This window comes from Etheostoma cragini, chromosome 15 (assembly GCF_013103735.1).
Source record: "Etheostoma cragini isolate CJK2018 chromosome 15, CSU_Ecrag_1.0, whole genome shotgun sequence".
Taxonomy (NCBI): domain Eukaryota; kingdom Metazoa; phylum Chordata; class Actinopteri; order Perciformes; family Percidae; genus Etheostoma; species Etheostoma cragini.
In genome coordinates, this window is record NC_048421.1 from 20,259,061 (window position 1) to 20,282,843 (window position 23,783).

The window sequence follows — 23,783 nt, forward strand, 5'->3', positions numbered from 1 at the left end:
GTACGCGATAAAATTGCGGTTTGATGAAAAATAGAATGTGTAAGTCTTGTTACGTCACTTCATAACGTTGCCATGGCAAAAGGGGATAATGGCTGCTCTTGTAGGACGTAAACGCAACATTTTCCAACTTTCTACTGAGATATATGTGACTTTTTTGCAACGGAAATGTGGGGATTATGAAATTATGCAAGCCCTGCATTATTTTGTGCGGAAATTGGCAATTTATGCAGCGAAAGTGCGGCGTTTTTGAAAAAATACGGCCAATGCATGAATATGCATGGATATGGCTGATTATGCATTGAATTATGCGATGGCATAATCACATTTTTCTGGAGGGACTGTGCAATACAATGTTATTATTTTTATTTAAAGTAAGTTGTTTTCCAGATGGATCATCAAGTAAAGATGATGGTGACTCTTTCCATTAGCTTCAGTCCTGCCAAATGGCCTCGGTAGGGAACTTGTTTTAGTGGAACATGTGTACCTTCCAAGGCTGTTCTAGCTGTGCAAGAGAAAACTCAGAATGGACAGATAGTCTAGCTAGCGGTCTGGATTTACCCTGCAGAGATCTGAGGAGCAGTTAACCAGAGTCCTCAGAAATCCACTGCAGTTTGTGGGGTCTTAAAATTTTTTATCCACTAATATTCAGACATGTCTTTCAGCACATAAATCTATGGGGAAACGTGACGGCTGCTATGTCAAATAGCCTTTAAAGGTCACACGTGTTTAGTTGTCCATTATCAAAATCAGTGTTGCCTGTTCACAAACCTTTTCATTAATATTTACCACCACCATCAATTCCAATCGGCTTGGAATTTGACATTACAACCATACGTTAGCATAGCAAGGGACGTACAGGACATACTGCTCCACCTTTCACGTTTTTGCTGTCACATGATAAACTCACAAGTGGTGCTAATGCTGCTAACGGGTATCGTTGCTTCCCGGGCACCGGCAAGTTTGAAGAAGGTAACATGGAGGACCACACATATTCAAAATCCAAATTTCAGAAGCAGGAGTCTTCTTCTTTGCCCAGAAAGAGAAAAAAGATATTAAAGAGAGCAAGAGACTGGCTTTTGAAGTGTGGAGGCTACAGAAGCTGTAAAACATACTTGGAACTGCGTAGCGCGAGAGAGTTGATATATGATCTCAACGCTAGATGGGAGATATTCTTACACATTGGACCTTTAAAGCCTTGCTCACTTCCTGGGGGCATGGCTACAACTGATAAAAATCTGCGATCAACATTCAATTTAGCCGCAACATCGACGGTCACTGCTTAGAAATGAGAAGCTGCTTTTGTCCAACTCTGTCTGAGACCCATTATTTCAATTTTTGATGATAAATTTTCCTCCGTTATCATTATAAACTGCATGTTTACCGCTTGAGAACGAAAGGTGTAGCAGCGTATCTAAGGGGTGGGGTTAAGCCAACAGTCCAGTCCAGTTTTATCTCCATTTACTTCATCCTCACTTTTAACCTTTTCACTGTCTTGGGATTCCAAGTTTGTGTCACTATTTCAATTTCTTTATTTAGACATTTGTTTTATTTCCTGTTTTTTTCATCACTATGTAAAACTCTAGGAGTTAGCAGGAGGAGCATGTGGTCGTAGTAGTAGTAGTACTCTATACTGTAACCCTGCAGGATATTACCAGAATGGAGGATTTGTATCCATTATAACCTGCTATTTATACACACAGTGAAACTCTAACCCCTGCTTTGACCACACACTCACACACACTCGGCTAACCATGGGAGGCTGTCTCCATGGATACAAGAGTGCTCATTGATTAAACTCACACAGAAACAACTCTTGGTATCCTATAGGGCTGCACGATATGAGGACAATCTGCAATATGCAATAACGTTGTAGATTATAGCCATAACGCTATCACTTCATATTATAATCAATAATACTCAGTTCTGCATTTCTGCTGCCTTCAGGGTTCTGCTAAAATACAACAAACTGTTGAATTTAAGACAAATTAAAGGAAATCATGTCCATCATTCTTTTATTCAACAAAGTGTGCCTTTGGCGATATGTTGCTGCGTTCATGTGTTTACTCTGCCAGTTGATAATAAAAAGACCCCTACTGAAAGTTGACCCCCTGCAATCAGAGTGGGGGGGTCTCTTTCGTGGAGATGCAGAATGAAGGATTGCAACGCAGTTAAGCAGAGCTGAAGACACAGCGCGGAGCAGAGAGGTCCCACATGGCATCTGGTTGACCTCCATGTTTACAACTAGGGGGAGGGAGCAGGGAGCACGAGTGCCCCTGGAACTCTCTCAGATGGCTTCACTGGCAACGGCAATTTTATTTATAGAGCACCTTTCACTAAATGTAAACCCAAAGTGCTTTACGATAAAAACAGGGTTGTTATGTCATGTTAGAACGCAAACAGAAAAAGCATTAACCCAACAAGACAATCTACAAAAACAACAGTGTGACCATACAAATTCACACACTGTATCTAATTAAATGCCTGATGGAATAGTTGTGTTTAGGGTTTGCTTTTGAATGTGCACAGCTTGTTCTAAAGAGCAGTGACTAAAAACACTGTTCCAGCCAGGCGGGCAACCGAGGAAGGCGGGGGAGAGAGTGGGGGGCAGCCACTAGTTATCTGTCCTTGAATCTGTGGGGCAGAGCTCATGAAGGGGGAGTAGTATTCATTTGGCAGTTGAGTTTAAATATCACCAATCTAATCAGGTAACTGCACCTTTAAGTGCTTTATACCCTATTGAGGGGTTTCACCAACCTGCAGACCTTAAATCCTACAAAGAGTTGGAGGCCTAGAACCAGATGGTGTGGTTGGGTGAGGGAGACGCAGTCCAAGTCATTAACAACTGTTGTTTTGTGAAGTAATGTAATAACGTCTTTAATCAACCTAACCTTTACTGTATGACATCATTGCAATACTCAAGTGGTAGCCAAGTGACTCTCAATTTTTTTTTCATTTCAAGGACTCCCAGTTTGTTATCTATACTATAAACTACCTGGGTGAGTTTGAGCGCCTCCTTTCCTCTCATCCTTTCTGGCATTGCTCTCCCTGGATTTTAATAACTTTTGGAAGTTGATACTATTCCAAATTTTTTCTCAGTCTGACATATTAGTACAACCTAAAACACGGCAATAATTAACCATTTTCCTTGACGACGTTTGGGATCTACTTCAGTAGATGATGAAGTGATTTGAATACCGAATTAATGTGTTCAAATCGATGTGTACATGTAAGGACTCTGGCTGCTCCATTTTTTAATAAGTCAGAGGCGTCCTACTGATTGTTTGGAAAATTCTGCCAAAAAAGCCTTACAACAGACCAACATGCTGTTTCTCTGAGTCAGTTTGAGATATTAATGCTCTACGTTTTATATAGAAGGGAAGCAGAAAATAAATCATTCATTACAACAAAAACATATTAATACCTTTTGTCATCTTTAAAACAGATGTGTTATTTTATCCATGTGTCTAGATTTTGGTCACTTTCTATCTCCATATATGATATAATAATAGCCAACTATGTGTTAAGACCTAATGTGGATCATAACAAATCCTGCTGCCGGATACAGCAGTGACGTTGTGTAAACACTGTGTAACTGTCACTGTTACAGGAATAATCCGTGTGATTATTGTCTCAAGGAAATGAGATCCATGTTTCCTTAATCATAACTTCTATTAGTAGAGCGGCGCATCAAGCACATCTAAAGCGCTTTAGGCTCCATCTGTTCATGACGGCTTCATCATTTTCCCTTTCTTATATTCCAACAGGAGTGGTATGAAATGATTCAGCAGAACAGGGTAAAGTGGCGTTTTTAAATGACTGACTCTTTAAGCCGCTGCCACCAAAACTAAATTAAAAAAAGATGAAATAAGTGTTTGATGTATTGATTATCACTGCTTGTAAAGAGCTTGGAGTGGAAGTGTTGCAACTGCCACACTCAGAAGTGCACTGGCGCTCCATAGTTACCTAGCAACAGCTAGGTACACACACAGAGAACATGTTTGAATTCCATACACATACCATGCACAGTCTGCGTTTAAACTTTCAATCCAACAAGTCTCCCAGACCATACGATGATATGAGTTCCAAACCCTCTACTACGACCCACAGGAGGGTGTTACGAATACAACCCCATAGCTAAACCAGAGAAACAACGGTCGCATTTTGAAAGTAAAGGTTGCGATTTTAACGCATGTCTTTAACGCACGGGTTTGCATGTGATGCTGACAGTGATGTTTATAAAGTTTTTATTAAAAAAACTCTCCCATGTTGCAGTTTGGTTATGTTTAGGCACAAAAACTACTTGGTTATGTTTAGAAAAAGATCATGGTTTGGGTTCAAATCACACGTTCATTCACTTCCTAAAGGTTACGCACGTGACATTGAATGTAATGCTTATCAAGTTAACAAAAATAGTCTTTTTTTTCAAATGGGCCTCAAACCCTGTTCGACCCACGAGAAAGTCCTGTCGGGTGAAGACTAGTCTAAATTGTTCAGATTGATTGTTCAGGTGCCACTGTAAATTCCCCCTGTTGTCCCTCATTTTCAGCCACATGTCCGTCACTTTGGCCTCTCTTTGTGTTGGAATCTTAGACTGTGGTGGATTTCTGAGGACTCTGGTTAACTGCTCCTCAGGTCTCTGCAGGGTAAATCCAGACACCTAACTAGACTATCGGTCCTTCAGAGTTTTCAGTAGCAAAACTAAAACAACTTTTGAAAGTACACATGTTCCACCAAAACAAGTTCCTTCCTGAGGCTATTTAGCAGAGGCACCGGTGCGCCGCCTGGTGCTCAGCACCCCCAAAATTGTGATTGGTTTAAAGAAATGCCAATAAACCCAAGCCCGTTTTTTCTCCCATCCCGGGATACTGTGTGGACTAGCCGGACCCTCCTGACAGCAACGACATGGCAAAGAAAGACTAGAAAACATGCACTTGCTGCTGGACTTATTTGCCCCTTCCCCTCCATTTTAGTCTGATCATCATTTAGCATCTGAGCTCGTTTGTCCCTGGAGAAATGCAAAACACAATGAAGTCCAAGTGCAGACACAGATGCCACTTCCATTCTCTGTATCCCTAACACGCTGAGACACGCAGACGGCATGACGACACCCACGCAGACAGCCGAGCAAAGAGAGACTTACAGAGGACCACAACACACCCGGGGGGACAGTACCATGGCTCGGTGATCAATAGAGACCATGTGTCTGCTGTATGAAGATCTTTCTCTGCCTTCTCTGTTTCTCTCCCTCTGTTTTCACTGCTTTTCCAAACTCTGCTTCCTTTTACATTGCTCTTCCCTGACCCTCCACCATTCTCCACTTTGGGTTATGAAATTCGCCTCATTATCATTCCAACACAATTTGTTTCCTCTTCAACTGTTTGTTGAAAGATGTTTCTGTCTCTCTCTTCTGACCCGTTTTTCTCTGTTCTTCATTTAGGAGAATCTAATCATCCCTGGCCGCTCTTTTTCCTCCTGATGTGAACCTGCACAGATACTTCTTCCCCTCCAAGGAAACATAAAAACAGGCCACTTACGGTACCAATCGTGCATGTACACTACCATTAACCTCAGTTCAACAGACCCGATCTATCTTGGAAAATAGGATTCACAAACACAGCGTGTTGGTTGATGCTTAAAATGAGAACCAACTGTATGCCATTTTCAATTTATACAGATTAGCTATGGTAATAAGGCATGGTATCTCTAACCCAAAATCCTCACACTGTGTGAGATAGTCCAATAACTGACAGTAAATCTGGGCCAATATGCACTAAACCGCTCAGAATAGGATTGCTGATCCTGCAGTACTCAGTAATTCAGTCATAAGGATGAGAAAGGAAGACTTTCGGCAAAGTCAGCACTCCTGTTCTCAGATACCAGATACATTTTGGACATTATTGGTTTATATATCTATAAATCGGGATATCTCTGTGCGTGTGTCCCCACTCATGCGCAGTACGGCAGCAGGGGCAGGGAGTTGCTGAATCCCTACAAGGCTGCAGGTGTCTTGCCAAAAACTCATTGCTGTCTACCCTACATGCAAATTATGAAATAGGGGACACACTTAATCTCTAGATGAGTTGAGCCGTGCTGCAACATATGTTAAAGGTTGGGGATCTCGTGCACGTTGTTTTGTTGCTTTGTTGCACAAAACAATGTTGACTTGTTGAATCTACATGAGCCACAACCGAGCCTCGGCTGTTGAACCTGTACCATGTATTACAGGTTGAGTTTTCTCAAAAACTAATTATAAAAAAACACACACTCCCGAGGAGCTTTGTTTATGTCATATAAAACCGACTGTGACCGCAAAGTGCAAGTTCTGCTTTCAAATGGTTATTTAAAGTAAAAAGAGAGGCGTTATCACTCAACACAATGTACTTCAAGGTAGAGCTGTGCATTATATCGATATTATATTGATATCTTGACATGAGACTAAGTATTGTCTTAGATTCGTTGTTTGTCGTTTTATCGTAATATGGCATAAGTGTTGTCTTTTACTGGTTTTAAAGGCTGCATTACAGTAAAGTGATGTCATTTTACAAACTTGAACCAGATTTTTGTATTATTTGCCTTTACCCACTTAGTCACTACATCTGCATTACTGATGGTCATTTATCAAAAATCTCATTTTGTAAAAATATTGTGATATTTATATTTATATTATCTCATTGCCCAGCCCTACTTCAACTATATTGATAATATAATGCATCACCTTAATGGTGGTACTTTGGGGGTGTAGAATCTGAATCTGCAACGTGCTCTGTCAGGTATATGTATGTTTTCCTCAGTACACAGTAAGTTGCAGGCCTACCGTTGGATTAATAAATGCTTCGGGGGCCTTCTGTAAGTTCTTTTAGAGTACAATGGTTCTGGAAAAAGCTGCAAGCAGCAATACAGGAGCACAAGCAATCGTACACTAGTATCTTTAAGTCCAGTACGTTTCTTCATTTCCATGTAACAACAGACGGAGATATTCTTGTTCCAAATGTGCATTTGCATTGGCAGAGGCATTAGAGACAGATGTGCAACACAACAATAGTGCTGGGATAATGGAGTTTAATGTCTGACCTATCGCAAGACTAAATCTGCTTCTAGGGTAAAAGCCATTACAGGGGGAATTATGAGAGGCATTTGGAGGTAATTGAAAACAGAAACACTGCTTTTCAAATGCTAAGTATTAGTAAATGGGATAAATACCAGGCAGACAGAAAATACTGCAGGCAAGCATTGTTAGCACAAAAAATATTTTTTGTTGTATCTAACTGTTAGTGTCATTGGGGATTGAACTGATTCTACAGCCATGCTGCGAGCCTGGATTTAGATGATGGTGATAAAGGAAAAGTTAGGGGTTAACCAAAGTAATTATAATCCATCCTGAGGGAGACATGAATATCCATACCTAAGTTTATAGGAATCCATCCAGTGATTGGTTACAGATATTTTTGTCTGGTCTAAACCAAAGTGCCAAACTTGACATTGTCATCACTAGAGCAGAGTATGAAAAAGTAAAAATGTAAACTGTTTTGGGGGTTTCTGTAAATAATATCACAGAGTACGGTCCAGAGCTGCTCATTTATGAAAAGCTCAATGGGATAACTGTTGTTGTGAATTGGCGCTATGTAAATAAAATTGAATTGAAATTGAATAAACACAACTAGAGAAACTCACCAAGGAAGTTTTAAAAGACACAAAGAAGTGTTGTGTGACAGGTCAAATGCAATGTCTAGTTTTATCAGGTGTAAATTACTCCTGGACTAGTCTATATCCTTGACGTTACACTTCCGGGATTGCTCCGGTGCCGCAGGAAATTCTGTCAGATGCATTTACTTTCCTTAAATATTATTAAACTGCGGTGGATTTCTGAGGACTATGGTTAACTGGTCCTCTGCAGGGTAAGTCCAGACTGCTATCTAGACTATCTGTCCAATCTGAGTTAATTATTTTGCAGCGGCTCTGTTTAGCACCACCCATGACGATTCTGAGAAATGTCATAAAAACCAGAGCACATTTTCCTCCCATGGCCGGAAGCTATGTAGGGTAGCCAAACCCTCCTTCAGCGCGCTTTGGTGGGGGGTCTGGCAAAGCAAGAATTCTCATGAACCAATACTTGGGTGTCTCTTATTCCATGGTTGTGTTTGAATGCAGAGTGGGACATCGCTGGAGGAAGCAACATGTGACCATTCCCTCTTTTCTCTGTCTGTCTGAGCTGATTTACATCACCCCGAGTATAATACTACCAAGATGAACATGGGGTCAACTGCTGCCTTTAGGTTCTTGCTGCAATGTTAAGAGCAGATTGCAACACTTGAAGCAAACCCAAACAAACACACACACAAAGACACACACACACACACACACACACACACACACAGTGTAATCTGCTACGTATCTTTTAAGGAAACCAAAGTATAAAAAGGAAATCCCATGAAAGTTCTGATGTTCATAAGTTCTTACATCACCTCATGTAAGACTAGTGTTCACACTAGTGTTTTTTCCCCAATACCGGTATTCAAACAATACTTTAAAAAACGTGGCCGGTGCCTAAACAGTGTCTGAACCGATACTTTAAAAAAGAAGATCACAAAACAGTCAAAGAGTTGGTGACAATAGAGAACAGCTTGTTAATGCCATATGATCAAACTATTTCACCAGGTATTTCCGTGTAAACAACAAAAAGAAGAACCACTAGATGCAAGAAGGGTACTTCTACTACTAGTTAACTACTACAAAAACAGCTAGACTTTCTCAGGTTGCACTTTAGTGCAATCGAAAGCACATCAACCCTTGTGTTGTCTTCCCGTGAAAATCAACACTTTTGTTGACACTTTTTATGGATGTTTGTAACTTTTTTTTAAACTTTTTTTTTACGTTTTTTAACTTTTTTCAACACTTTTGGTGCTTTTTTTCAATGTTTGTTACTTTTTTGACGTTTTCAACACTACGTAACACTAACTTATTAACTCTAGCTTTACAATTATATTTAGATTTTATGGTCAATAAACCTCATTTATAGGAAATTATACCTAATGTTTGAGTTAGAAAAGCAGAAATTAGGAATTATTTAGACTAAAATTAAAGGAGTGTATGTTGATGGATAATCACAGACTGGAATATGTTAACTTTTACTCAATACTATTTCAAAACCACTTCATTTTTCTTCTTCAAATGCTATAAAATTGAACAAGACGCCCCTAAATGAATGAAAGTAGAGAATTGTACTTGCCAAAGCGTGTTTTGTGGAATCAATCATGTTATTTTGGGTAATTAAAAAGAACATTGATGTAGGAAAACGGGTTAATTTGACCCGAAGACAACATGAGGGTTAAGTCCCGTACAGTGTATCTTAAGCTGCAGACCGTTGTACGTCCGGGTGTTTGAATCCTTTTGAATTCAAGCCACATGTTAGTCCGTTTCGCTATCAGCTTTTTAACTGTGTTTAAGCTAGCTACTGACTACTAGCTAACGGTAGGCTAACACAACCTGGTGCCAAGTGTAGTATAAACTAGCGTTACATGTAGGGTTGGGTACACATGTACCGGCACCGATGACTTTAAAAACACTGCAGAGCCGACGTAGTTTGCTCGAGTTTATTCCGTCCGCACCTCTGTGGGCGCACGTGTACGAGTGTGTTGGAGCTCCGCTCTCCGCTCTCAAAAATCTACGTCACGTGGAACACTTACGGCCACACAGATGCATAACTAATTTGGACACAGTATTTGGGTTATAGGATGGCCTATATTCATATTGACTGACATGTACAGTAGGCTAAATATGGCCAAACACACACACAAATACACACACTAGGAAATTAAATAGCCGCTGTCTACCGACTTGAGAGGATCTGAACACACTTTTGTAGCAGAGACACAGAAGAAGAGAAAACAAGAAAGGAAGTGATTGAGAGAGGAGAGATTAAGACATCAGGTCATGTTTTCTGTATTTTTTTGCCAAAACACAGCAAGAAACCACAGAAAGACATGGTCATATTCATGCTGTTTGATTTAGTTTCATTATTGATTTTTCCGTACATCCCATTGTGTTTGTGTGTGTGTGTGTGTGTGTGTGTGTGTGTGTGCGTGTGTGTGTGTGTGTGTGTGTGTGTGTGTGTGTTTTGTTAAGTGTGATGATTTTAGTGGCCCCTCTTTGAGTGTAGACCTCAGGGCAGCACTGTGAGGACGTGTGAGGTGTTTTAGTTACCGTACGTGCACAAACACCCACACACATGGAAGCATAAGGGTTGCCCATAACATGTTTCCTTTGACAAACATGCAAACAAAACAGGCAGACACACAAACACACGCACGCACACAGTCAACACCTGGAGGACATTTACAATAAGTCACAGGACATCATTATGTGCTCCCCTCTCACGCTTCCTTCATCACAGGAGCCACGTTTGTCTTTGAGCAAAAAGGGAGGGAGGCGGTAGAAGAGGAGGAAGAAGAGAGGGTCAACAGAGTGGTAAAGTATAGGTTCCACTGTAGGAGGAAAGAGAAGATGGAAGGAGGAGGATAACAAGACTTCCTAACTAAACAACAAACTAGGTTGAGCGTCATTGCCCTTTTTAAAATAACTGTTACAACCAACACAGAGAGAAGCTGGTTGAGATTCCAGAAACATCATGGTCATAGCTTAAATGATGTCAATAAACAACAATTAATGCAGAGTTAAATAATCATCATATAATTGAATCACTCAACTCATCAATGTAAGAGCTTATTGTCTTAAATAAAACTACTAACACTGGAAAAGACTGATGAAATAATTCTATGCAGATGTGAAGAATAAAGCTTTCACAAATCTGAAACAGTGTTTTTAAGACTCTGTAGCCTCTCTGGGATAATTTAGTCCAGATTTGACAAGTCTAGGTGGGGTGGTTTTGGATCTAGAACTGGTCTACTGTGGTCTACATTTGAAAAAGAACTGTGAAACTGTGAATATATCCCTTTATTGCATTCTCATAAAGACAATAAAGCTTTCACAAATCTAAAAGTGTGTTTTAGAGATAATTAATAATTTACCTTAATAACTAACACGCTTACAATACAGTCAGAGGTTTAAAAAACAGAGGAGCAGACACTAACTAAACTATGTTATGTTTCGCTGCTGAATCAGAAGCTAACTTCAGTGTCGTCCTAGTCGCCGTGATAAATTAACTGAAGCTACTGCTTACCTGGAAATTAGCCCACTCTGCGTCATAAGGCTCTAAGCTGTCTCCATCTTCCAAAAACATCTCCAATCCCGGGGTTTTTGTCACGTCTCTGGTCCCACAACTGGTCGGGTAGAATCTATCTCCGTTGATCCCGCATTTCAACTTAAAATGCTTCCTTAGTATCTGATGATGCATTGGGGTCATTTTTTGATTTGTTACAGTAAATATATTACGTATTGGACCTTTATATGTGTGTTAAATGTATTGCTCCAATCTTAAATTCACTAGGATGTTGCAGTGATTATGGGCCACATCAGTAATTAAAATGTTGTAGAAAAACATGAACTTTGACATGACACAAACATTGTGTCGGGTAATTTTTCAACTTTTCAACTATAGATACCTATCTCACAACCACCAATCCCACCCCAGATGTTTATCTTCTTCTTCTACAGTCATTATTCGCATGGCCACAAGAGGTCCTTATCTGGTAAATGTAAACACAGGTGGACAAAGCCACACATGCTATCATCGCTACAGTAAGGACAGTCTAATGAAAGAAGAAGTGGAACATCTTAGTGTAGGAGTGGGAGGAGACAGAGATATGGGGGAAAAAATAGGAAGGAAACCAATTTTTTTTTTAAATGTCAACATTACAGAAAATACATCTGTAAAATAAAGAGAGAGAGGCCAAGAGCATAGATGAGGAGGTGGAAAAACTACACTGCAGGCTGTGTTGAGTGGGGGAAAATGAGAAGCGGAAAGAGCGACTGAGGCGACAAATTCATCACCAGTGTTGTAGTGATCATAGCCAGGAATAAGCCAGCGCTCAGAGTGCCCCCCCCCCTCACATCTTCCACCCTTTCTCTCCGCTCTGTTATTTATCACCTATGAATATATCTTCCATCTGAGTCTCGCTCCTTCTCTTCCTCTCTTTTGCTCCCCGTCCCTCTACTACAACTCAACGGCGTGGGCTTGGGCTACTAGGGAGTATTGTGATGCTGCATTTAGACTGTGAGGGGAGGCGAGGGGGAGGTGAAATAGAGAGATGCAGGGAGATGGAAAGACAAAGATAGAGATGGAGCGAGATAAAGAAGAAAAAAAATTGTATGACCTTTCTAGTTAACCTTGGGGCGTTAATAAAGCAGAACAAGGTGTGTATGTGTGTGTGTGTGTGTGTGTGTGTGTGTGTGTGTGTGTGTTTGTGTGTGAGAGAGAGAGAGATCTGACTGGCCTTGCAATGCTGCAGTAAATCTGCCCCTATGCAATAAAAGGACAAGTGCTGAGAGGAGAGGAGAGGAGAGGAGGGTTTTCCTTTCCCTTTATTGGACCATTTTTAGATAATATTCATTATGACAGAAACCATACATAAAACAAGACAAAGAAAACCAACTAAAAAAATGATGAAACTAAAATATTATCAATACAATTTTTTCCATTCAAGAACTGACCACCAACTCTCGCTCCTCCCTCCCAGAACATAACAGTACCCTTTACAGCCCACAAACGACTGAAAACCTGCAAATATTCCATCATCTGGTAGTAGTGGTGGTAGCCTTGGCCAGGCCTTCCAACAGCACCACTGGGTCCACACCACCAGCACCCTGCGCCCTGTTCCTGCATGTTAGCAGATGGCTAATTTTGCCGTAGCAAACAAAAAGTTCAATGAAATGTCAACGGCCTTCTTTTGTTTTGGGTATTTTGGACCAAAAATGAACAATTCCAAAGAAAACACCTCTCCTAAACCCTGGACCCACCTTTGAATAATCTCTAGCAGATCTTTTAGCCGAGGACATGGGACAAACAAATGCTCAGGTTCCCACCTGAAGACAAAAAACACATCCCTCCCCTAGCTCGGGACTGATCTGTTTGTAGCTACAGCCCCATGCACGATCCTCCATTGAAGGTCTGCTGCCCGCTTTTCAAAGGGGGCTTGAACAGGGAACACCAAACGCCTTTTATGGAAACATCTGGACCAAAAAAAAGCAATCCACCTTGATTCCTTTAGCTTAGCCAAAGACCACAGTTTCAGGACCTTTATACAGGTGTAATAAAGCGCTTTCTTCGCTGAAGTGAGGGGTTGAAAAAGACAGTAGATGGCCTGCTTCCTGGCCCAGGGTAAATCCAGACAGCTAGCTAGACTATCTGTCCAATCTGAGCTTTCTCTTGCACGACTAAAACAACCTTTGAACGTACACACGTTGCGCCAAAACAAGTTTCTCCCCAAGGCTATTTTGTAGTGGCACCGTGGCTCCGACGGCGCTTAGCCAAGACGATTGTGATTGGTTTAGAGGAATGACAATAAACCAGAGCACATTTTTTTCCCATGCCAGAATTTTGTGTGGACTCGCCAGACCCTCCTTCACAGCGCTGTGGAGGAAGGTCTGACAATGCGAGACTAATGAGAGAGAGGAGAGGAGAGGAGAGGAGAAGAGAACTGTTGTGTCCCAGTTTTTACTTTAACCTCTATCCGTCTATCTGTCCCCCTTTTCCCTGAAGACACCACACACATTATGTGAAGCTCCAGAAGGCCTTCGGATGCCTGGGACTGACAGTGAGCTGTTTCCTCAGCGGCACTCAGCCTCCCTGGGCATGACTCATAAAGAACAACCCCCCCTACACATACATCACCTCTACTCCTCCTCCTCCCCACTCTTCTACCCAGGGTCCTCCACTCACTCCCATCTCACCCTCGTCTTCTCTGTCTAATCCTCTCTTCTTTCTTCCCGCCTCGCTGTCCTTCTGCTCCTGCACTCTCTTTGCTTCTCCTTCTTTTCCTCTCTCTTCCTCTTGCTCTCCGTTATCCTATTATTCCCGGCTGGCCTGTAAACTCCCATTTCTTTTTCTCTCTCAGTTGCCGTTCGGCTCCCCTCTCTCTGTCATCCTCCCATTCCGAGCAGTGCTGTGTTATCTCCAGCTTTCAGGCTGAAAATTGGCTCTGGAAAAGAGCACCCTACCCACCCATTCACATACACACACACACACACACACACACACACACACACACACACACACACATACATGTCAGACACAAAAAAACAGCTACGCAAACATGATGTAGCATCAAAGCATTTTCACAAAAAAAGGCAAACACGTGTGCAATCAGCTTTTGTTTACTGGTGTGTTATTGGTTTTGGAAAGGCTTTAGAAAAAGACATCACCCTCTTTGAACACTCTTTCATTACAGCACCATGGCCGCTGTTTTGGCAGGTTGAGACATCCAAATCTTGACAGTGGCTAAGCTATGATATGGCAATGTCAGGGGTGAGTGACTGGTCAGTTAGGGAAATGTAATCACTTGCATACACATGAAACACACACACATGCACGTTACACGTGACACTGACATTAGGTCCCTGAACTATCAGAGCGTCATATTCTGCAGAGAGGAACTCTCAAATCTGACTCCTAATATAGCTCATAAACCAGGCTGGCTGCACTGATTCAACACTGGATCACTGAGTCTGTGTGTGTGTGTGTGTGTGTGTGTGTGTGTGTGTGTGTGTGTGTGTGTGTGTGTGTGTGTGTGTGTGTGTGTGTGTGTGTGTGTGTGCATCCATCAAATGAATCAATTGTTTTGGTACTACACCTTGGTTGTTGAGCATGTAGTTCAAGTTTATCCAAGTCAACAGCGTGTGACTGGATAATGAGATGTTTTCCAAAGTGAGCTACTGTATTACACTGCTAAACAACAGTGAGCACAACTGAAGCCACATGTGCAAAACTAACTACAGTCTGCCCTACCAACAGTCTCCTGAGCTAAACAGTTCACATCTCCTGCAAAAATCCTAAGCAACACAACTCTTAACACATTGAGAGAACACACAGTCAATCAGAACACACAGAGTAAAAACACTAGCATCAACCACCAATACAGAAAATACTAATACTGCTCTTTTACCTGTTTCGCTCAAATGGTACAGTAATCTTTCATTTTTACTTGGTGTTAAGGTGCAAAAAAAGGCTTTCTGAGCTTTTTTTTATATAAATACCGTAAATCTTCGGTAACTAGTCTGAAACACAACATCTACTTAGTCTTTCAGCTAAAATTGCAATCAGCAGAGTTTGATGGGCACCAGACTGAGATCTATTGTGTTTTGAGTGTGTGGTTAACAGGTGTGTAAATCCACAGTGTTGTGCACATTATTGTTAAAGTCCTGGGATCATCAGCAACTAACTCAGTAGAACGCTTGCTAACTTACAGCCACCATGCAGCCCCTGAGTGTATGAGTCATTGCTCATTGATAAGGTTTTATTTGTTAAATCAATAATCTATGTAATATAAATTTCCTCTTACAAAAGTCACATAGGCTCATTTTAACATTTACTGTGACAGCATTGGCTAGTAGAGAGATGTAATGCTACAGTATGTTATAGGGCTGGGTTAACCCACTCAAGGGTAGGGATGCCCCGATCCGATTCGATTTGCAGGGATCATTCTTTTACGTGTAAGACAACATCATTACAAGGTGCATCTGAATATATAATACATTTACGAGCCACACCTGAACACAACAGTTCTGTTGGAGCCCACACAGCTTTAACATTCATTTTCTTGGTAGTTTACATTCTCACAGGGAAAATGTTGCCACACCGACTTTTTCTGTCAGTCAGCTTATTTAATATGGATATGTCCTATTTGATTTACTATAGTACAAGAGCTGCCTTAGGACCATCATTAGTGGTAACAAATTAAAAGATTATATCAATACTGCCAAATGTTTTGTTTTCTTGCTTTGGAGAGAAGAGGTGATTATGTAACTGCAAATACTGAGTGCAGACGTAGCAAGACATCTTGCTACAGCAATACGAGAAAGATCATTTACCTGACTACTTCAATACAAAAAGAACCATCTAGGTTGAAAAGTTGAAAAAACAAAAATGCCATGCATCTCTAAATAGCAAACGTCTGGTGTTAAAGTTAACAGAATATGTGTGAGAGTGTGAGAGAGTGTGTGTGTGTGTGTGTGTGTGTGAGAGAGAGAAAGAGAGAGGGGGGGGAGAGAGCAGGGGAAGAAAGGCCAAGTTTAGGAGGGCTTTGATGTGCAAGATGGTGCATGCGTAAATGTCAGGTTTCTAACAGAGAACGCCCATGGAGAAAGTCTAACCCTGTGTGTGGGTGTGTGTGTGTGTGTGTGTGTGTGTGTGTGTGTGTGTGTGTGTGTGATAGTAGTACTGTAACACACACATACAGTGAGGTTCTGGTATGAATCTATTCCAGTTGACTACTGGTACACACAGGGCTATTTCTGTCTGACTGCTGGGAAACAAGGACACAAATGGATAGATGGAGAAGGAGGGAGGGAGGGAGGAGGGATAATTGAAAGGAGGAAGGACAGAAGAAGAGAAGAGAAGTGGAAATGAAAGCAGTCACTGACAGATCGGCTCAATTGATGATTGACGTGTTACATTTAAACGTCAATAAGTCATTATCACAAGTGTTTTTGAGACTTAACGTGACTAACACAGAGGACTGGCATTCTGACTGACAGTGATGTTATAAGACCTAAAAATCAACCTAAAAATATCAGAAGCAGCCCTAAAAAGCCCAAATTTGGCCAAAGTCTCAAAGAGTTAAAATTAGGTTAGGAGGGAGGGAGAGAGACATGTAAGGAAGGATAAATGCAGAGAGGTGGGGGAGAAAGAGAACGCAGGGGAGAGTCATAGAGACAAGCAGGAAGTAGAGTCCGGCAGCTGTATTATCGGATGAAAATTAGGCATTTCCCATTCTATTGTTATTAGCATTTATAATGGCCAATAAAAAAAATTATTCTTAAATATTCATATATCTGACTCATTTATAATGACAAATAACATATTCTAAAATGAATATTTAAAAAGTAAAATAAAAACGGACTGTCAACCATGTTATGAGTGTTATTTGTTTGTTATTGTGTTATTGTTCAAAGGACTTTAAGTTACATATCTTAAGTTTGTATTACTATCCGTTTTATTCATCAGAACTTATAAATACCAGATATTTTGATGTTCCTCTGTTCTGTTGTGACAATAAAATGATTAGGGTTCGTATTAGTAATAGTATTAGGATAATATAAAAATGATTGTCATACTATTTTAGTGCAAACTCATAAAAAACTACAAATAACTAATGTCAGGGAAATCTATTTAAGTTTTGTTACACGTTTCTGGATTATTAAAAAAAAAAGGATATATCAGCCGATATATCAGCATATCGGTATCGGTATCGGCTTTAAAAATCCTTTATCGGTCGGGCTCTAGCAGGAAGCAAAAGGGTTTCAGGGAAGATACTGATATTTTTTAGTTTTTAGTCATGGTCGTGGGAAGAGTGGTAGAAACAAGTAACACCAACCTTACACCAAACGACTTTCCAAGCGGTTCCTCTGTTACAGACCGATTCCAACATTGGAAGGCGCTTGGTGGTCATAAAACTCAGCCTGAGGCTCAGTCTTTTTCCCGTCTTCATGTTCCGACAAAATCAAACGTGTTTGATCTTATCATAGGTTTTTTTGGTAGTGTTAGATCATGTGACCATTGTCAAACAACCAATGAGATTCTCAACCCTTCTGAAGTGAGTCATCCAACGGCGTTTTACCAGCGGGCTAGAGCGCTTAGCTAGCATTAGCTAGCTTGCTTACATTTTTCAAAACAAACCAAGTTGTAGTCTTGAATATAATGACCCGATATTAGGCATTTCCCGAAATATCTGTAATGGCCGATTTCTTTTTTATTTATTTATTTAAAAATATGTATTCATCAGAATCATTTGTAATGACAAATAAATGATTCTGATAAATGAATATAATATATAAAAAAATTGTTATCAGAAGTTTAATATATTTTGATGTTCCTCTGTTCTGCTGGGACAATAAAACCAATTATCATATTATTTTAGTAAAAACTCATAAACAACTAGAAATAATAAAAAATAACTAATAATAACTAATGTTAGGGAAATCTGTTTATGTTTTGTTACGCGTTTCTGGATTTGTATTTTTAAATATGCTGTATATCGCTGAATATCATATTTTTAAATAACCAAATATTCGTATTGGTATCAGCCTTAAAAATCTTTAAGGGTCGGTCTGGCTCATTGAGTAGTATCCAAACTTCTCCAGTCTAACGATCCTTTTTGTACCCAGATCTGTTGGTTTGGCTAGCGTTGATTTAATGTGATTGGGCCACTTTCATTTTTAAACGATACCCAGCCCTGCTCTGTTGCTTTACTAATGGGATTAATGATGAGGAATGTACTTTATACTGAATCTATAAAGACTTGATTGTTAAGTTAACAGCAAACAGCAGCAAATCAACATTGAAGCAGATGAGAAAACAGGAAGATGTCCTCAAAGAACCTGATAAATATACTGGGGAGCAGGGCGAGGCCTGTCTCTAATAGAAGACATGAAAGAGAAAACAAACAGGTCAAGAGTTTGATGTGCTTCTCTGAAATTTTGACGACACACCCTGATCTCTTCCACACGCATGCACACACGCACACACACACACACACACATACACACACATATCCATTACACAGCAAGGGGATAGATTTACAATCACAGGAAGCCAATCCCACAGACACAGAACCGCCAACCCTCCCTGGTCTGAACCTGATCCAACAGACAGAAGGCTAGGCCAACTAATAATACTGCTCTCTCTACCTCCATTATATGTTTCACTCTCATATAAATACTCAATGCACAAAATGCTTGTAGATATCTTTAAATGCTGTACATGACGAGTACAGTGCACACATACATGTAGGGCTCTGCAATTAATCACATTTTGCAATCTGCAATTTGCAAAAACAATGTATCAAGAAAACAATACAACCAATAGTCCACAAGGTCCTGTTTGCTGTAGCTGGTGGCATCAGAGGAGAGGAGAGGAGAGGAGAATACTTAGAGTCCATTGAGGCATGTAATGAACCGATATCATGCAGTGTCAGCAGCAGCCCCCTAATTTACTGCTTTAGATTAACCCTCAGAGAGAGTTGCACATTGAGTCCAACAGATAAAGGAGGAAGAACGAGCCCCTTCACAAGGGTACAGGTGAGAACTGTAGGTGTGTACTCCAGGTACAGTACTTTCAGTTTTGGTTCCCCTCCAATGAGCATATACTCACACTCTGTGGCTAAAATGTACTGCTCACCTCTTCAGACTTAAAACAACAACACAGGTTGCTGATTGAACCGTTTCACTTTGTGTTACCTTAGTTTGATGTACAGGAAGACATGCTAACATGCATTCTGTAAAATGTCAATGTTGCTGCAACATGCTAATGATAAGCAGGTATGGCTAAGAAAGGGGATAGTTGTAAAAAACTAAAACAAATTGCACTTGTATGTTGCATCTAGTACATGTGGCTCTTTAAATGTGCTTATCACCTAAATGAAATACAAAGTGTGGTGATCGCCATCTTAATTTATTATATTAGCATGCTAACGTCTGCTAATTAACACTGAAGACAAAGTACAGCAGAGGCCAATGTTATTAGCTTTGCAGGTATTGGTTTTAATAACCAAAGCACTGGATAGAAAAGTGAATCCAAAAAGTGGATCAGTGTTCATCAGAGGGTGTACGTGTGGCGGCAGTGGCATAGCGATCTACTGCACGTGTGTGGAACGCGTCCTCCAAGCGTAAAGTAGTATAAGCAGAACATTTGAGGGTATAACCGAGGCTTTAACCTACTCCAAGTTGGATTGTTCTATAGTTTATACTGTCACAACTAACTAACAGGGGTCAGTGCTGCTGACTATTTTGTTACCCCTAGTGTGACTGATACAAAAGGACTGCGGGGGGTGGTTGAAGTGGATACCTCTCTGTCGGGGTTTTCATTGGGATCCGGGGGAAAACATGTGACTCAGGCATAAAAAGACACATAAGGAGCCTCCGTGCTGTAACTGTCTTAACACTCTCCAATGACACTAATCGAATCATAAAAAGTCAGTTGATTTCATATCATTGATCATGTGATTTTTCAACTTGAAGTTTTAAGGATGCAGCAAACCCTAAAATAAAAGGTCATCATGACTTTAAATAAAAGATGTTGATGCCTAAATGTACTTTCAGGATTTTATACTGCATTATTATTTTATTTTATTTTATTTTTATTCGGTAGCACGTTATGGGACTCAACGCGAACAGAGGCAGATTTTGAAGAACCTTGATGCAAAGGGGAGAGACTTTCTTAGTCCTCATTTCTCATTGCTCACAGCCTTTTAAAGTGATATATCCAGAGTTTAAAGAGCACACTGGGATCTCTGAAACCCGGGGGCTCTCTTTCTTTCATTCTCCCTCTCTCTGAATTGTCAGCCTATCAAATGTCTCTTTGTATCTCGCCTATTCACAAACACTAACCAATGGAAAGCTTTGGACTGTTCCTAAAAAGAGAGGTCTGTGTATGTGTGCGTGCGTGTGTGTGTGTGTGTGTGTGTGTGTGTGTGTGTGTGTGTGTGTGTGTGTGTGTGTGGGAGAGATCCGGTTGTGTTGTCAAGATTTTACAGAAGCAAATCAAACTCTTGACCTGTTTGTTTTCTCTTTTGTGTCTTCTATTAGAGGCCTAGCCCTGTTCCCCAGTAGTGCGTGCGTGCGTGCGTGCGTGCATGCGTGCATGCATGCGTGCGTACAGTGTGTGCGTGCGTAAAGACTTTTTGGAAACGGTTGTAATTTTACTAGTTTAGAAACTAATTGCACTGCATGTATGTGTGTGTTTGTCTGTGTACGTGCGTGCGCGTGTTTGTGTGTTTGTGCATGTGTGTGTGCGTGTGAATGAGACTTGGAGGGAGAGAGAGAGAGAGAGAGAGAGAGAGAGAGAGAGACTAGAGTTACACTGAGAACAATAGCCTTATTGTAGCTGTGTCTGCAGCTACTGTCTGCTTGCTACTGATAGTCCTGCTCTGCCCTGAGCTAATTGGCCTGATTGTCTGTATAACAGATCATTTTTAAGATTGATGACCAGATATTTTAACTCAACAAGAACAATGTTCAAACATGTGGTTATAGTTTGTGACACAGGTTTTCAGCCCAACCTACAGTAACCTCATCATCATCAGGGTTATTTTCTCAGACTTCAGAAAGCTTAAAGACATTATACACCTTATACCTGAGGCTGAGCAGTCCTTGTGACCAGTAAACTAGAAGATTAATGGATTTGTTGTCAAATACCAAATGAATCATCAACTATTTAGCTAATCGATTCATTGATTGAAATTCTGAGATTCCAGTTCCTTAAATGTGAATATCTTCTGGTTTCTTCTCTCCTCTGTGACAGTAAACTGAAAAAAAAACAAGATATCTGAGTCACCTTGGGCTTTGGAAACCACTAGTCAACGTTTTCACAATTTTCTGACATTGTATACATCGAAAAAAGAAGAAACAAATCGACAACGAAAAGAATGGTTAGTTGCAGCCCTGGAGAAAACTTCTCTTTAATGTACAACAACCGTATATCAAAATCTTCTATTTCATCATGTCTCTGTCTATATGATAATATCTTTGGTTTATTCATTCAACCATCATCAATCTGTTTATCCAGGTCAAGTTTTCCTGTTTTTTTGTTTTTTTTTGTGGGACGACAACGCACGACAGTAAGCCCCAGTAAACACAAAGAGTCTGTGTTACCTTATTTGACAGAAATCTATGCATTTGTCTGAAATTTTTGAGAATTTGATAAACAAAAGGCCTATTATGCTTGAATTAAATCCCAACCAAAACTGTTTACAAGATAATATTTATATTTTAATACATCACCGGCCTGACTCTGGAGCTAAAACTGAGATTAGTATTACTTTTTAAGTATCTTCTGCTTGTTTAACTGTTTTTTGGTATATTGCTCTTAAACACACTTAGAGAGGATTTGAATTGTTATTTTTATTCTCAATTCTTATCATTTTGGTACTGGTGATTTCCTTTGGGGCTGGCTAAAACCTCTTTTTTTTTGGGGGGGGGGGGGGGGGGGGGGGACTTCCTCTATGGATTTAAAACCGTGCAAGTCCAGAGTGTTACTGTAGTGACTACATAGGTACATCCCATGTCCCTTATGTGATAGCTCCTCCACTTCTCGGTCCCACGTCCTTAAGGGATTCTGTCCCTCCTCGCTGAAGGCCGCCTCAAAGCTCTTATTTCTGCCCCCGAGGAGCTAGCATCAATTGGAATCATCTTCAACAGCTGACATATATTCATGTGACTCTTCAGAGGAAAGGACGTCTCATTCATCTAAAACACATTTGGTCGTTGCCTCTCTCCTCGCGTCTCTCCTGGGCTTCCTTGGAGGGAGGGACTAAGACGCAGGAAGGGAGGCAAGTGGAGGAGTTGGGGAAGCATTTTAAGGGCTCTGGGATGTACCCCTGTTACCTCCTTCGGCCCTTCCCAGTGGAGCTGCCCCACCTCGCCTGGACTAAAGACAACACCGGCCCCATACATCCCCCCTACCATTCCTGCAGCCCATTACAGCTACATTTATGGCTCTTAAAAAGGTCTTAAGGTTCTATTATTCTTTCACATTAAAGCAATAAAGCTGATTACTTTTAAAAAAACAAAGTAGAAAATGAAAGAGGATAATAGGGTTTTCTGTATTGTATGGATGCAAGTAACACTTCTCTATCCATTAATCTAGGCCCAGGTATAATTATGATTTTCTGATTTGAGTCCCGATTCGCTTACATTTCCAATTGGATTTAAAACCAAGTAGGTTACGGACATTTTAGTTACAACAGCAATTTTGTCATGGTTGTGGGTTTCACTTTTGATGTTTTCTGTTTTATTGTGATAATTCCTTGTGTGTTGCTGTTTCCCGGTTATTTGTCCATGGTTATGTTTTACCCGTGTTCTTTCTGTGTTCTCTGTTTTGTTTCGCCAGTTGTCTGCCTGCCTCTGCACACTTTTTTAAATCTTCCATTACCTTCTCGTCTCTACACTCTGCACTTTTGGGTCCAAGTCGTGACAAATTTGGCTTGTATATGAAAGAGATTCTCAGAGAATTTATGCTTTAAAGCAAGCATTTAAGCAAGAAGCAACCCAAAGTGTTTTCTAATACACCCGGTTATTGCTTGTATTAAGAATTGACCATTTAAGTATCTTTAAAGTACTTTTTACTTCCATGGTGAAAAGGCATATATTAAAAGATTGATTCTGGATATTATGAATCAATATCAGATCACTCAAGCAAAGGTCGGTATTAATTGGAGAATCAATTATTTTAACCCAGCCCTGAATGAATCTGACAATTATTTAAATTGCTTACTCATTCAATCAATGAATTATAAAAAAAAAAGTGAAGAAAGGCATTTCATTTTGCTAGAGTAATAAGAAATAGTTGTTTTGTCCAACTAATAGTCCAAAACAGAAAGATTATATTTACAACACAAATCCCTACATTTCACAAGTTTTCATTACATTATATTCACATTTCAACCAAAAGTTTAATTCGTTATCTAAATGGTTGGATTATTATTATGTCTAACAACTAATTATTTCAGCTCTGCTGACATTGTAACGATTCGTTGACCTGCTACAGTATTTCGCATCTTTGTGCACGCAACCGGAACTAAAGAACGAAAGAAAGAGAACGAACTCAAACAAGTTTCCCTTTTGCTACCCATGCACCCATGCACCCAGCACCATCCCCCCCCCCCCCTGTGTTGGCA

At 40.4% G+C, this 23,783-nt stretch overlaps 1 protein-coding gene and 3 long non-coding RNA genes across 5 annotated transcripts in view; 1 reads left to right on the top strand and 3 right to left on the bottom strand.

Moving 5' to 3' along the window:
* The window catches only part of caskin1 (CASK interacting protein 1), a 117,567-nt gene that overhangs the window by 75,014 nt on the left and 18,770 nt on the right, over positions 1-23,783 (bottom strand). The gene's annotated exons all lie outside the window — the stretch shown is intronic.
* On the bottom strand, positions 125-21,782 carry LOC117957730. Its single transcript, XR_004659571.1, has 3 exons — positions 21,770-21,782; positions 15,982-15,988; positions 125-338 (listed from the first exon to the last, which is right to left on the bottom strand). It is a non-coding gene; the product is annotated as an uncharacterized LOC117957730 (long non-coding RNA).
* Positions 285-12,414, top strand: LOC117957735. 2 transcript variants are annotated; one of them, XR_004659576.1, is made up of 3 exons: positions 285-340; positions 11,444-11,446; positions 12,405-12,414. It is a non-coding gene; the product is annotated as an uncharacterized LOC117957735 (long non-coding RNA). The 2 variants fall into 2 exon arrangements; XR_004659575.1 differs by lacking the exons at positions 11,444-11,446; positions 12,405-12,414 and adding exons at positions 7,895-7,899; positions 9,210-9,220.
* Positions 23,215-23,783, bottom strand: part of LOC117957734 — a 12,593-nt gene continuing 12,024 nt past the window's right edge. The window contains exon 3 of the long non-coding RNA XR_004659574.1: positions 23,215-23,346. This is a non-coding gene — a long non-coding RNA (uncharacterized LOC117957734). The remainder of the gene's footprint in view (positions 23,347-23,783) is intronic.